Here is a 15,234-nt window from a genome sequence, read left to right as displayed (position 1 = left end):
TTATTTATTGTTTTGTTCTTTCATGATTACGATCTATTTGCCTTGAAAAATGTTAAAGAAATTATGAAAATAGATTAAAAATAATAAATAAATAGTCTCAAAAAATATCGTGAGGTTGACTACAAGACCTAAGTCATTGTAGCCTTTGGTCAGAAGCATTACATTATTATGAAATAAAAGCGTAATTTTACAATATCGGATTGATAGGCTTAACTACAGATGATTTAATACTGATTTCCCGAGCACGGTCCCGCTGTTGATATCCAGACCGATGCTGATAATGCAGTTAATCAGAATTCGATATACGCTGGCAACACGAACGCATCTCTCTATGAATTGACATTCCTGAACGTCAGTCGGCTACGTAAAACTTAAAAATTGTCAATGTCAAAATAAAATATTAACTTTACTATGCATTGGCAGTCCGCATGTACTTGATCAATTCATTAAGTGTATGGATCGTATATATGATTTCTTCCAGTTCTAAGAGCTTAATTAGTTCATTTCCATCAAATAATAAGCCAGTAATTTGGCATAACATATTCATAAAAGTTGTCCATATTGACAGCTTATCCGAAACCTTGGAGGCCGCGTTAAGAGTAGCGGCTTTTGTCTACCGACTGTCAGAATCATTTTCTGACCGTGCTCGCAAATATCGCCAAATGACCATAGATGACGGATTTTGTCAATTCCGCATTGGTGGGCTTTTACCGTTCGTGCTAGATCTTCAGGTGACTACAGAAATAGATTTTTTTTAATGCAATTTTTCCGTCCATATCTTAAAGATGTCACGCTAAGAGATTTTCAAATAAAATTAACGCTACAATTTGCTTTTCCATGACCGAGAAAATATGGCTAAATATTAAAATAATCGAAATGCACGCAAATTTTGATGTATTTATTTCTTTAATTTTTTGTTAAATATTTTAGTTTTGGGTCACTTAAGTGAAACGCGACTCTAAGTTTGACAAGCACAGCTCTATATTATTTAAATAATAATCTTCATTCGCCATAACAAGTATCATAATAATAGAAGAGTATGAAGCAATGAGTGTGCGCCGAGATATAGTTGTGTGGATGTCTATCCTTTCTGCCTACCCCTTCCAGGAAACGGCTTATTTAGTAAGTTATCCTGCATATAGTTAGCATCTCATGTTCTTGTTAACAAATTTTATTGGTGCTTGATTAATATTTGATATTGGAAGTAGGTACCTACCATCCTACAAACATTCAACGCTTCTAGGAACAAATAATAAGGATACAATATTCTTAATAAAACACACAAAACGATATATATGCTAACTGGAAAACTTATTTGTGAAGAGATTAATAAAACACAAATAGAAAAATCTACCAAACGCATTATAATATTAAATTTTCATCGACTGTTCAATATTTGTTCCACTTTGTTCCGAATGAGAGAATTTCCTAAGAATTTTATATTTCCTCTTTTTGTGACTGTATTTTTTTAAGATTAAGTGTTATTCTGATACAAATTATTTGATCACAAATAATGATTATACTTTATGTGATTAAGTTTTATTCAAACAGAGAATATTGCGCCCCCACGCCTTGAAGACTTGGATCACCCCAGGGAGCTACGAACTTCAAAAGAAAGCGGTTGAATTCGTAGAATGAGTATTTGATAATATGATCTTTATTAAGCTTCAAATACGTCAGAATTTCAAAAAACATTCGAAAACTTCAACATTGTGAAAAAAACAATTACATGCGATGTAAGGGGAAAATGACATTACTTCGGGTTGATACACACGCCTACAACACATGTCAGTTTATTTCTTCAATGTGAAAATAACAATTGCACCCAGCCAATAAAAGTGATGATGAAGAATATAAATAAACTCGGAATCTTAACGACATAAGTGAAGAAGCCATTCATTAAAGTCTCATCTTTGCAACCATTATCTAATGTAATTATAATTTGTGAAGAACCCGGAAAATGTTATCTTTAAAAATATTTCCATGTATGCTAATCAGAAACAATTAAAATAATTGAAACAGCAAGATCGAATAATCAGTGGAAGAAAATTTTAGAAAGATTTATTTGCTACGCCGTTATTCGAGTTCCCTAGGATTTATAAGAAAGAATAATAGATTTTGCTATGTTATTAGTTAATCAAATATGAATATGAAATTTTTTTCCTAAATGACTTTCTAATAATGAAGATTAAATAAACGAATCCTACCTACATACGTTTGTGCTACATATACACAAAAACTTTATTTTATTTGCGAAGCACTGCAAATAACCAACCAAAATTGAAAAAGTAGGTACCTACCCTGAGAATATATATTTTCAAGAATCTATAAAGTTTATTCCAAAACTTGTGGAACATCAGAAAGAAAGAATTTTAAATATTTTGGGTAACAACACGAATAATGAATAAGAGATTTTTGTGAACACTGGCTGACATGTTCCCGGCGTTGCCCAGGGTTATAAATGGTCCGAAGTAAAGTTTTGAGGTTGGGAATTCTACTGTCTATTTTAAGGGTGAAAATAAAATTAATCTAAAGAATTGAAAAAAGTTTAGGTTAAGAGTAAAGGTTTTAGTTTTAAGGTTAGAGTTTATAAGTTTTTGTTTCATTTGCCGGTGGTGCCATGCCTTCCTCGGGCGTCACCGACTTTTATCATTCACTACTGTATACCACATCATTACTATAAAAAATTGCAATGTATCGACTTTTTCTGTCTTCGTATTTCATTTCAGTGCCGAGTTAATGCGTTAAGTCTACCTCAGGTGTCCTCAACCCGTTTTATCGTTAACTACTCTACACCACATTGTAACTATTAAAAAAACTACACCGTATCGACTTATATTCGCCTTCGTATTTAATTGCAGTGCATAGATAATGCGGCAAGTCTTCCTCGGGTGTCTCTGACTTCTTATATCATTCAAACTACTTTCTAAACACTCTCGACACTATAACATAAAACTTTGATATTTTCAGCGGAATCGGTTCAGTTGTTTTTGAGTCTATAGGCGACAAACTCAAAGAAACATTCATTTTTATAAATTTTTAAAAAATTGCTATAGTTTGTTTAATATAATTTAAATTATCGTGGCTAAATTTGATACTTCTAGGATTTACGGCTCTTACAAAAAACGGGTTGCACGGAATTTGATCATTGATATTAAATGAAAAAACACACTTTGTAATACACCACTTTTATTTTTGAATTAAGAAAGATCGCCAACCGGGTTTCGCTTTTCTCAAGCTTTGTCAGGACTTATTATTAACTAGTAAATAAAAACAATGAGTGATAGAGATAAAAAATAGAAATAAAGAGACAACACATAGAAAAAGAGGGGACAACTTATTTAGGACGGGTATGTGAGGGGGGGGGACAGTTTCAGTCCATGTTCATTTAATTTCATTTCATCTACCATTCAAGTTATGTTATTATCAAAGTACTGTGAAATAAACATGTCCATGGTGAAATAACTTGGTTAATAACATAACTTGAATGGAACTTTCACAGAACTTGAATTTCAACTATTAAGTTGGGTGAATTGTTCAAATTCTGCGAAACAACCTGTCCTTATAAAACAAAATATTAACCAAATTGCTTAATTTAAAATATTTTTGATCCGTCTTTCAGGACCCTTATAAGCCTAAGAAGATAAAGTTTGGGATAATTTTGTATTTAATTTTAGGCATAAATTTTAAATGTGACTCGGCTGATTACCGTAAGATGTCTCTAGGGTATGATTCAATAAAGGATTTATTATTGCACATCAATATTACGATGCGAATTTAGATAGGGGGACTTTTAAGCTTTGTTGGACAAATTTTAAATATGTTTTCGATCACCGAACAGGATACTCCCCAGAATTAAGTTAACCCGATTTAAAAACACCGAAACCTTTAATTAACAAGACTTTGACTCCTAAGCTCAAATAGGCAAAAAGTAATGGATTAACTCGAAAGAATTGAGATATTTGAAAAAAAATCATTTTAACACGAATAAGGGAATATCGACCTTACTTTGGGAACACCATTCACGCCCAAGACATATTATTTCTGTATCTCTTCAGTGTTTTCGATAATCAATTGAAAGACAATTTAGGGCGAACATAGCTATTTTTTTTATAAAAGAAGTTTTTGTATTGAAACTTTAAAGAAAATTTTTAATTTTTTTTTTCGAATTTCTGTTTTTCCCAGAAAACGTTATTGAATTATAAATGTAAAATAGTTAATTAGGAGTAGTTTTTAAAAAATTTATATGGCAAATGTTAAACTAGAAAATTTCTGTTTTAAAACTTGCCTTAGAGCAAATTCAAGATAACTAGGCTTTGTTAATATTTTTTAAATCTGACTTTGTCACCCTTAAGAAACAGCCTCCATGGTCGGGGGGACGGCTATCGACTAGCAAATCGAAGGTCGCGGGTTCAAATCCCGGCGTGCCCAATACATTTTATTTGATGAATTTTAATTTATTTATTTAAAATAATATATAGTATACTTGCGGCACATTCCGTAGTAGAATATACTCTCGGCATCACCTTTGTGTAAAACCAGCATTCAGAATTTTCTCACTGGCTACAGATGGTTGGGAGCAGTTGGGACTCTTGTGCGGTATTAATATTTAAAAAAATAAAGATTTTATTGTAAAAAAAGGTTTTATTTCAAATTTTATTTTTAACGATAACTTGAATTTAACACATGTTATTTTCTTAATTACCTGAAAATATATTAGAAAACAAATGAGAATAAGGTGTTTATTGTTATGGAGCGATTTGATTTATAAAAACTTGTTCCATTTTTAAATTCAGGCACCGAACGAAAGGTGTGGATGTTTTTGACAGATCGATTATTGGATTAAAGAACATGTTTTCGTCAAGAAAATCGGCGGGGGAATAGTTTGAGAAATAGGTATCATGTTGTGAAAACAAGTTTAGGTAATAATTCGTTCTAAATAATATACGGAAGAGGAAAAAAAAACAAGAGCCCCCATTTACAAACAATATTTATTTCATTACTTACCTAATGAAATAAAGCAATCAGTAACTAACAAAAAAATATTAGTTAAAACGCTTAAAGATTATTTCCTGAAAATGTTTTTAAACCAGTGAATTTTCGCTCGCTTTCATATGTTGGTTTACTATGTTTCATGTGTATAGATGTCTCTCAGTATTTCTAAAATCTCTATTCTTAACAATGTATTTTTCCTTTTTTATTTATTTTTCTTTTCCTTTTCAATATGTTGTATTTTTTTAAAAGTGTACCTAATATCCTTGTAAAATGTATTTTATGTGTCTGTACTTCCCGTAATGAGTTTTATCTCAACTCATTGGGAATAATGTGTTACTTACCATGTTTTTTGTAATACATTATAAATAAATAAATAAAATAAAAAATAAAATATTATTTCGGTTTTGATATGATGTGAGCACTCTAAAATTGAAAAAATACATAATTTTGATTGAATAATCAATTTATGCCACTGTTCTTACTTACAATTGTTAGTGTTATAATGGTCAGCATAGTTGCATACCAAGCAGTTGATTAGGGTTTGATTCTTGGACTTTTACATTCTTATTTTAATTTTAAATGCGTTTATTGATTTTAAATAAAAAAAAATAACTTTGTTAATTTCACTATTTAATCGAAAAAGATCAACGTGTTTCAAAACCAATCTAAGATTAGACAAAAATATAGACAAGTAAGTTTCTTCAGACAAAAAATATTACAATAAGCGGTGATTAATTAGTTAGTTTTATAAAACAAAAACCATTTTCTAAAATAAATAAAATTATTGTAAAATGGGTAGTTATTGCAATTATACAATCTTTTATAAATTAACCAACAGAATCAAGCAGTAACTAAGATGTCTAAATAACAAAACATAAATGTATGTGTGTGTATTATCAATATAGTTATCACAGTAAAAATAAATTTGAGAGATAGTTATATTTCAAACAATGTTGCTTATTATATTTAATTGACTTTAACATTTTTTTTATAATTTCTTAAAATTCAAAGTTATCTAATCGTAAACCAATTGTATTTATATGTGTGTAAAATTTTTAAACGCAACAAAGTTTATTTGCAATTATTGAAAATAACAATTAATTTATTTTTAAAATTAAATATATCGCGATTTTTCACGGGTATGGATGGACTAATAATTTAATGAAAAATTGATGTATGTTATAACGATGCATATAATTTTTTTATGATTGCCAGTTATCAAGCTATTGCCTAGTCAGCCTAATCTCCCAGATCTCTTTTCCTGCTTATTCTATTTTTTTTGCCGGGTGTTTTATATCCAAGGTCAACAATTCTGATAATGTCGTCAGTTATTTGCGAGCAAGTCCAATTTCTTCCGTAATAGAACATTGACAAAATCAACCATCTATGCATAAGTTGAACCGCATGCCCATTGCTCCTACGATGATTACGTAAAGATCAAAAACTAGTATTTTTAGACACAATGGTAGGTCGCTTAACAGATCACGTTGGAGCGTAAAAAGATACCTCATTCCACCCCTGTTTCGCGTACAATTTCATCAAACAGTTTTCCGTTAGAATATCTGTTTCCATTGTTTATTTAGTTATCATGTTTCCCCACTGTTTGTTAAAGCCCGATTAATCTCTTTTGTATTTCGGATTCGCCTGTAGGATTTAACAACCTTTGTGGTTAACGTCATCCCAGATTACGGAGAGAGTTTATTACATTTTTAAGGAAATAAACAAAGTTTCAAAAGTCGCCAAAGAACAATGTAGCAAAGTAAATAAAAAAATAACACATTCATTTTTAAAAGAATTTTTCAATCCATGTGATGCTAACTAACAATTCAAATGAACTCTCTCATAAAAAAAAGTTTCATGAAAAGAATGTGGGTATAAAATATGTAAACTTAACCTTAAATTAAGCCTCTTGGTTGATACTGGATTTGATTGTTTCAATTTCTAAAAGTTTTTCCTTCTGATTTTTTCCCTTTACCTATCTAAATACAATGAAAAATGAAATTGAAGGTTTTTCCATTGACAAGAAGGCATCGGTAAGTACAAAATCATAAGTTACTTGTTGTACAGTCGCAGAGTCGTCTACCTTTCCCAAGCAGTGACAATAGAAGTACTCAGCTAATATATGTGTAGAGCATGCCGAAGTATAGACCGTACTATGATTGAAAAGGCTCGTTGTTTAATATTTGGTGCTAATTTGGAAAAAGAGTTCTGTGCAGAGGCTTCCAATACAGCTGTTTATTTACAGAACCGAATCAGCTTGCCTAAATAATAAAACTCCATGCGTGGTATGGACTAATACCAAACCTAATATTAGTCATATTTGCGTATCCTAGTCTATGATAAAAAAAATAAACCAAACATCTCATTCAGAACCTAATAGTTATCACAAAATTAAAAGATTTGTAATATTTTTAAAGACGTCGATGTACCTATGTTCGCTGATGTTCTGAAAATTAAAGTCAGGACGACTGTTTTACTCTCCCGACAAAGTTGTTGATTGTGAAGCGATTACAAGCTTTACCTTTATTTGCAAAACTATGAGATTTAAAAAAATATAAAAATGCAATTTTATTCAATTACACAATTAATTACATCAATTTCAAAGCTAGAGAGTGGCCAAAAAATTTACCAACATTAAAGCATTAAAACTTCTGTACACATCACTAGTGAGGATTCAGCGTGATTATAACTCTAATGTATGGTCTCCTCACTACAACAAAAATCTCAACCATTAAAATTATAAACTAAATATATTGAAAGAACAACTAAGGACGGGTTGTTTCGGAGAACTTGAACAATTCTTCAAATTTCAAAGTTAATTTTCAAGTTCTGTGAAAGGTATTTTTAAGTTCTGTTTTTATTTCAGTTCTCTCAAGCAACTAGCCTATAATGATATAATAACAGAATTTGAATAGGACTTTCACAGAGCCCGTAAATGAAAGTTGAAATTTGATGAATTGTTCAAATTCTCCGAAACAACCCGTCCTAAGCTTCACTTTTCTGTTACGATAAATGAATTTATTAAGTTTGAGTAACTGAAGAATTGTTCAAATTGTCAAAGCCATGATTCGCTGCAGCTCATAAACTTTCATATCCCTGCCAGAAAAACAACATTATCACTATTGCCAGAACACTACGACGGGTGCACAATGCAACACTCCGCTGCCTAGAATAGAGAATTTAGGTAATATCTATGCACACCTATCATATTTAGATGGTTTATATCACTGACGCAATACAGATATGTATACACGAGCTCATTTTTATCTACGGCTAGTAAAGATACTCCCTAAAGAAATTCTTTCGTAAATTTACTAAAACAACATCGACCATAAAATTATACATTTCTCTATCTACTGTAATAATCTACCTTAAAATCAATATTATACATATTTTTTTTGTCTTTTCTTAAACCATATAATTTTTTTTTCTGAATAAGGATTATTCTTAATAAGGTTATTCTGATAATCGATAGGTAATTTGATAATCATGAAGGTTATGTATGGGTGTGTAGAGATCGGCATTATTGGCAAATAATTCTTTTCGAAATTATCATTGTCATATCATATTACTATCATTATAAATAGTTAAAAAATCTTAAGTTTTGTACTTATACTTATTTTTTTTCACTTTATACGGCAAAATTTTATTTCATGTTAATTGCACATGTTGTGTTATTTATATTTAAATTAATTAACGTTTGTTTTAAAATAGGCATCAATTTGAACATATCTGCCGACTAAAAAAATATAGATCTGTCTTCTTTAATTTTTGCTTTTAATCTGTAATATACTTAAATATGTTTTTTTACAATCACGCAAAGTGTGAATACTTTTTTTGGAATGCCCTGCATATGAATATTTTTGTTTATTTTACATAACTATTTTAACAAAATAAATAATTACCTTCTCCCAATGCTTTTTACTTTTGTTTGTGCATAATTGTATATTCTAAAATGTCTACCTTTTCAATTCACTTTGTATCCTGATGAAAGAACCTCCTGTTTTGTCATTGAAATTAGGGTTTACACAATAAAGAAACAGATTCACAAAATTAAATTATTTTACTGCAACAATAACAGCTAACTAATTAATAAGAGGGTAAGTGCCTACTAACGAAATCAAAAATTTTATGAAACCTGACTGATATAAAAATGCTTAGTGGCATGTAGATTTGTCATAACAAACTATTTAAAATTAAAAAAAATATATAATGGTCAAGAGCATGAAAAAATGAAAACATTTTTAAACCAGCTTCAAAAGTTTTATTATAAAGTAAGGCTTTACTTCATTATAAATGCAGCAAAATATTTGGGATAGAGGTTTCTGAATGAAATATGAGGCTTTTTGCAGTGGTTGTTTATTTGTGTTCCGCGAGCTGGTCTCACGTATTTCAACCAATAATTTGCTGTTCCGCCAACCGAACACATTCATTCAACAAAGGGCGGGTTCGTTGATTCTCCTTTCTTTTTTTCATTAAGGAAAAATGATGCGGAACATTTTCGTCCGCAGATTTATAAAAAGAAGAGTACATAAGAGATAAAATATTTATTGTAGGAATTACTATACTTTTTACACGTAAATTAATTTTCATAAAAATATTGGCTATTTGTATTTAGACACTTTTATACATTGAATTCAATAACTTTTTGTAAAATATAATACATCTCTTGGTATAAATATATTATGGCTCGGTTAGCTTGTGTGTGGACGTGAAAGATCCCATTTAATAAAGTGAACATAAAATACTGCAAAAATTGAAACTTTCATTGAATGTGCGACTACAAAATGGTAGAGAACAATTATTTCGGGTATCCTCTTATATTTCAACGAAAATTTCGTGTAATTTGAAATAGAAATGTATGAAGATTTTTCAATTCATAACTAAATAGTAAATTATTGCTGTATTACTATGAAACAAACAATACAAATATAAATGTACTATTTCAAGCAACGTAAAAATGAGTAATTTTTATTCATTTAACATTTAAAAATATTTAATGTTGCCCTTGTTCAAAGTTTTGAGCGAAAATAACCTCAAAGATAATTTACCATGGAAACTCGTACTTCAACGCGTTTATTGTGCCGGAGAAAGCCTTTAAAAGAAGATGTATTTTTCTGCCTTTGTAAAATCTGTCCTTCGCTAAAGATAATTATTATCTTGTATAAAGGACAAAGACTGCAAAATCCAGCAGGATTTTGCCGATTTTCTTTTATACTTGTTTTGTGAATACATTTTACGCTTGCTTGCATAAACCATGTATAAAATACAAGCACGGAGGGTTTGTCTTTGCCCAAATTGGTACTAACGGAAACTCTTAAATAGATCCCTGATTAACAGAGTTCTGCTTTATCCAAAATACACGGATACATTAGGCCTCTCGGGCGTCCAGGATGTAAGTTTCTTCAACAATGTCTTCAAATCCTCTGACGCTTCTATATCCTAAATTATTAGAAAATATTAAAAACAGGTTTTGATATTTGAAATCACCCATGGCGCTTTATTTAAACGATTTTATTTTTTATAAAAATAGGGGCATATTTTACATTAAATTAAAATAAGCGTGTATGACAGTATTAAAATGTGGTAATCCGGAAAATTCTTGCAAGGCGTAAATGTAATCGTATAATGCACTAAAGATTGTAAGTTAATATGACATGGAAATTAATGGTAAAACAAGTCGGGGACGTCCGAGGAAGATTGGAAGACATGGAACGATTAAGTGAATCTAATACTTAGGTCGGGTCATAATAAATCGGGAGTTACAATAACATGAGATGATGTATGCATGTGAACGAAGAATGAGTGTGTACCAAGACACACTTGTATTTGGGTCTTTAATATCTCCCTATCACTGTGGGAAAACGGCGTGATTCTAGGTTAGTTATTTTTAGATACTTGTTTGTGTTTTTAGCTGAACTAAAGAATAATGTTAAAACCTCATCCGTGTGCTAACGCTGTTCATATCTCCCATGTGTTTGTGTTTTTTTCTGAATGCCGTTCGAATCTCCCATGTGGGTGTGTTTTTTTAAAATATTTTTTTAACTTCCATTTAAAACATTGTACACACAAAATATTACAGTAATCCTTACTAGGGTGTCCTGTATTGAAGCTGACTAAAATTAATTATTTAGTTTTATTTTATTTGTCTTTGCCGTTCTTGATGTTTTTTCATTGACCTCTTTCAGCCAGATTTTCATTCGTCATTTGTACTTTGGTTACAGAAGTAAAAATAGTTTTTTTGTCCGAATGTGGATTTATGAATCGGAACATTTTTTTTGTTATTTTGATTCGATTTAATATAATAATATACGGTCTGGTAGAGGATTCCGTATTTTTGAATAGTTTCAAAAGTACGTTTTTGCATAATATTTGTTGTACATTTCGTACATTCAAACTATTGAATATGTCAATCGAAGGCGTTCTTATGGGTACTTTTTGTATGGTCTTTATGGTGCCTTTTTGAATTGTATTCTGGTTATGTACGGAATTAGATATAGCAGATCCCAATCCTATAATTCCATGTTCGATTCAATGACATAATGCGTAGTATACTTTTTTTATGTCCTTTTTATTTATCACATTACTTAGATTTTTAAAGAAATATATATTAGGCTTGTGAGTTTTTCTGTAATACCTGTGAAGTGTAAATCCCAACTAAGATTTTCATAAATTACTACTCCGAGATATTTTATGTTTTGTGATTTTTCTCGCAGTGATATTGAACATTATTTATATGGAATCCGTGTAATTTTAGTTCTGATATTACTGGTTGGCCCTTTTAAAAATCTTTGAAATATTAAAAACACAAAATTAACCGAGATGCCCAAAAGCCCTTTCCCACTATCCATTGCGATCACCCGCGCTGTATTATGTTATATTAATTTCTTAATAATAAAATTATTTCTCTATTATTAAAATATTAATCCCCCGCTTACCACAATTCACAAATTCAATTAAAACTTTATAGAAATCGTATACAACTACGAGCTAGGCTGTGTACACGTCAGTTATTTCCGTAAAGCCGTAAATTTATTTTCTGAGGCCATGTATGCAACTTGGTTGGTTAGCTTGGTTGTTTATTTGGTTTAATCTGTTTGTTGGTTTGGTTGATTGGCTTACCTATTGAAGTGCTGTCGATATGTCCCGCTGACGCAGTACAGAGCCAGAGGGTTGACGCAGCTGTTCATGAAAGTGAGACAGAAACCCACGATGCGGAAGGTATGCCAAAACGCGTTGTACTCATCCTCTGCACTGGAACTGAAAATAAATTACTTATCATAAAACAAGTATAGAGCAGCATCTTCAATTTGGGAGGTTAATTTGGGTACCGCCGCTCCTGGAACCATTTATTGGATAACCAACATCTCTGCCATAGGTCACCCCAAGTGGTTTGATACGTTTGATGATTTAACAGGGGTGCTCGGGTTCATCAGGTGAGGTGTGTTCATGATGCGCCTGCCCATAAGCTGCGAGGCGTGCCAGGTCAAGAGTGGCGGGTTTGTCTGTCTCTCCTGGACACACTTAACCACAGATTCCCACTGAAAACTACGAGTATATCATCTGATAGTATTAATACTTCAGCGTCTGGACGGTGTAGGCCCTCTGATTGGTCAAATTTAAATTGTCTGTTTCGGTTAAATTCCGCCAACTTGAAAATGACACGATTTCATACTAAAATAGGATCGCCTCATAATAATACGAGATTTCTTCAAAAGCATCGTTTCTCCTCATATAATTTTTGGATAATATCAAAGAAAATATATTTTAGAAAGTTCATAATCCATTGGATTAATTACATTACAGTGAAAATTATCCACAGTTACGTAATTATGTTTGACGTTTATAAAAAAATCACGCGATCCTTCAATGGCCGATACGCACGGCTTTAGATTAGATCGCCGACAGAGCGCACCTCTGGCGGTCTAAAAACGAACCAAATGAATGGCGCGAATATTTAAATATGCAGCTCACAATATTTGAGTACTTACGATTAACAAGCAGATTTCTTCTGGAAGTTTATCACTTTGTAATGGCATTTTTCATTATTATTTATATTTTTTTTGTTTATTAATTATATCTGATTTTATATTGACATGTTTTCTAAATTCAAAATTATTTATTTGCGATGCTTTATATCCTGAGTGAAGTATTTTAAGACCTGAATTTTTTATCGAAAGTGTGATCATTATTCAAAAGATGATTTGCAAACTCAGATTCACTATTTCCATTTAGAGCCGTGCGATATTCTTTAGTTCTGACTTCAAAATTTCTATTGGTTCTACCTTTGTAAAAGAAATTACAATCATCCCAGTTGAGTTTTTAAACTCCTGATTTTTTTGTTCAACTGTCATTCTTATTAAGAATATATTTCTTCATTGTTATTAGTGTAAAACGCCAGTTGAATAGTATCAGGATTGTTTTTATATATAATTTTAGAAGTATCGTTATCCACAAACAGAATTCTACGCCATTGTTTATTTCTATCTTTAGAAAGACCGTTTGAAGAGAATATGTTTAATTTTTTTATTTAGTATTTCAACTATCAATTTATTAGAATAACCGTTATTAAATGCTATTTGTCTTATGGATATATTGTTTTAAGGTTGTATGCTATTTGTTTTTTTCAGGTCTTAAAATACTTCACTATAAATAATATATAAATTTTGGAAACGAGGAAACATGTTAATATAAAAGCAGATATAATTAACAAGAATTTTTTTATAAACTCTCTTTTAAATATTTTCCCACTCAACTGGTCTTTCCCGTCTAACGATATTGTAATTCCTAATTATTATAAACCCAGCCTACTCTTACCCCTCCCCCCTCCCTCCTTCCACTTCTTCTTTCCCAATTGCAATCTATATTTAATTTTTGACTTCGGTGTATACACAATAAAATGTAAACATTATATTTATTTATTTATTGGACAATTTGCATAGCGCCGCTTTTGTGAGATATCACCTCAGGGGCGCTATATTGTAATAATCTACCTTTATATATAGATTTTTACTCTCCTGATGATGTTGTATATATAATCTAACTTTAAACTTTATTAGATACAGTAACAGTTGTAGGTAAAGAATTACCACCAGTTGGAGTAAAATTAACACCTTTTAATTAAACCGACTTCTAATCTCATCGCACAATTACCCTCCTTTTATTCATAAACACGGGTACAATTAATCAATATGTAATAATCTATTATTTAAGTCAACTTTGTTATAACTATCTTTAATTGTGACAAACTAAACGATATTGATTCAACTTATAGACATTGACGGTTGTAACACATATTTAAGCACTGCAAGTCTCCTATGAGCTAATTATATTAGGTACCTAAGATAACAGTTAATATCAGTTGTAGACATGTAGTCAATAATAGTGTTTCATTTGAAATAATCCATCACAAATACGTAAAATTTAATTTATTCAAACAACTGTCATTCTTATTATGCGTAAATTTAGCATGTTATTATTAATTAACTCCTTTCTGTTCCGTGTTTTAACAATATATATACTCACCCTCTCTTTGTGAACGTCCTAATATCTATCTATTAAATGTAACTGTTGTTAATATCACTTAAAATGGGCGAAGCCCAACGAAGAGCCGCCCGCAGGGCCTAGCAGAAAAAAACCCGCGGAGCGGGTTTTTAACTGCTAGTATAAAATTATTGCATTAATTTGGTCTAGCTACGGCAAATAGGATTATACCTACCTAACAGCTCTCAGATAAAATTTAATTTTCCAGTGTTTAAAAAATATATAAATAACAATAATTTTTATTTATTGAATAATTTGCATAGCGCTGTTTTTGTAGAAAAAATCAACTCGGGCGTTTTACAAGTAAAACTTCTTGGGCTCACATACAGAAAATATATTTACCTGTACTTCAGAAAACATAATTCTATTAGAAAGTAAGTCACAGAGGACAGAATATTTAATAAATCAAAAAAGAGCTTCTGAAAAAAAAAAAGTTTTTGTATAGTCTGGAAAAATTCATGAAAGAAAACCGTTGATTCAAAAGTCAAAAGACGTTTGAACGATATAAAACGAAATGTAACGATTTAAAAAAACCTTTGTACATACATTTGGCCATTTATTTTTTTACTATGGCCTCTTTCACGACAAAAAAACTTGACAAACTGAAAGCTGAACCAATAATCACCACAAATACAAATACGTTAAACCATATACTCCAGGACGAATATCCTAAAGACAATTCATCAAAACATTCGA

General features: G+C 30.8%; 1 pseudogene; it reads right to left on the bottom strand.

The window, feature by feature from the left end:
• Window positions 1-15,234, bottom strand: part of LOC149426145 (neuropeptide CCHamide-1 receptor-like) — a 197,672-nt pseudogene that overhangs the window by 8,335 nt on the left and 174,103 nt on the right.

This window comes from Hesperophylax consimilis, chromosome 1 (assembly GCF_061612785.1).
Source record: "Hesperophylax consimilis isolate HC1 chromosome 1, BYU_Hcon_1.0, whole genome shotgun sequence".
NCBI lineage: Eukaryota > Metazoa > Arthropoda > Insecta > Trichoptera > Limnephilidae > Hesperophylax > Hesperophylax consimilis.
The sequence above is the reverse complement of the archived record's forward strand: the minus strand, read 5'-3'. Positions and strand labels throughout refer to the sequence as shown.